The following is a 1,859-nucleotide window of genomic DNA, read 5'->3' on the forward strand; positions in this document are numbered from 1 at the left end:
AAATTAATAGAAATATATTCCAAGGAATATAAAATGCTGCTATGTGTTCACTTCCATGAGGTACAACGGTGTGATGCACCTCCAGCTCTTGCAGGAAGATGCCTCTGAGTCATGTCTTCATCATTCCAAAAGCACACTCTATAATCGAGGGCGCTTTTGGAATGATGCAAGGGTCACCAGGAGGTTTGATCCTGATGTGGCATCCATCGATGGCACCTGCAGCTTTAAGGAAAAACTTTGCTGTGCCAGCCCTGCAAACCCACGGGACTCCACCTCCAGGTCCTCAGGGGTTTTTGGAAGGTGAAGGTCCTTATGGCGAATGGCCACCACCTCCTCAGTGACTGTGGATGATGCAGTGGACAGTGGAACGAGAGATCCAAACACTCTTGAGATCATCCTGTAGGATACTCCGCTCCCCAACCAGAAGAGAAACCAGGATCTCCGTTACATCACCCCACAGACGTCACCAATGGAGGTTCAGGAGGACCGCAGGAGAATTCCTGTTCACTCTGAATCTGGAAGCTACAGCTACAGGAAATTAGCCAGCAAAGCTACACCAACTTGTATTTTGTTCAATTAAATGATAAAAAAGATAAAAATAAAAATAAAACAAGGCTAGACCGTCCAAATTCAAAGCCCTTAACATACGATCTACCCGCTTTATGAAGGACCCGGCCGTCAGCAACCTCGAAGGCCGCGGCATCGGAAGGAATTTAGACACAGCTCAATAGACCAAAACAAACGCTGACGTCACGTCAGGGACATGATTTGATTGGCTGGATATCGATGAGCTCCTAGATCGACTTTTCACTCCGAATTTTTTTATGTTGAATTTCTGACCCATCAAAATTTTAAGTCTCGAAATTAAAAAGACTGATTTTTTTAAGATAGAAAATATTTTTGGGAGCATAAAATTTTGCTGTTTAAAAAACAAGGGCTAAAACATCAGCTGATATACCGTTTTTGTCTCTGTGAATCAGCTCATTGAAGACGAAATGCTGCTTTTTCTCTGTAAATCAGCTGATCACATAAGCGGTTATGATGTTACAAAGAGAGAAAAGGTGGAAAGCTTACAAGGAGGGGTTCCAGTCGAGGACTTTCGGCCAATGATTTGATCCACAAATTATGATTTTTTTTTGTTTGTTTTTTTTGCGGACAGCAGGGGGAGGGACTTCCAGCTATTATTTTTAGAGCTCTATATTTCAAACATATTTGTTTGTAGAAAAAGCATTAATACCACAGCCTGTAGTTTATTTTGTGATGATTAGTTTTTCTTTTTAAAACTGAACCAAAATAAAAGCGTTTCATTGTCATTTTACTGTGTCTGCTAAGCCACATCTCATTAGGTGTGTTTGAGATCCCCAGCGCCTCGCCTGCATCGTCGGCGAGACCAACCTGCTGCTGGAGGGGGCGGAGAAAGTTGTCTGAGATGAAGGTGAACGACGAGACTGTACGAGATCAAGGAGTTGGGGGTTGTCCTTACCATTTGTCTGAAAGTTAATAAGCCACTCCTCCTAGTATGATTTGTGCTGTTGTGTCTTTTATATTATTTTTTAACATATTTTAGAGTAAAACAGTTAATAAAATAGCAGCAGGATTCATTGCATGTGCACTGTCCCAAATAAATAAATTAAAGTTAAGTTTTAGAGGAAACAATAACAAATATGACCACAGAAATCTTGTTTATTTTTTCATCAGTGATTCACTACCTTCCAGAAGGAGTTAAAAATTACACCGATTTCCTTCATTTAGCTCCAGTTATTTCATGTCAAACTACAAGAACTGAGTTGACAGTTTCCCACAATGCATTGTTTTGTAGTCATCAAGGCGTCTAGAACTCAATTTCTCCTGGAATATGT

This window comes from Oryzias melastigma, unplaced genomic scaffold (assembly GCF_002922805.2).
Source record: "Oryzias melastigma strain HK-1 unplaced genomic scaffold, ASM292280v2 sc00322, whole genome shotgun sequence".
Taxonomy (NCBI): Eukaryota; Metazoa; Chordata; class Actinopteri; order Beloniformes; family Adrianichthyidae; genus Oryzias; species Oryzias melastigma.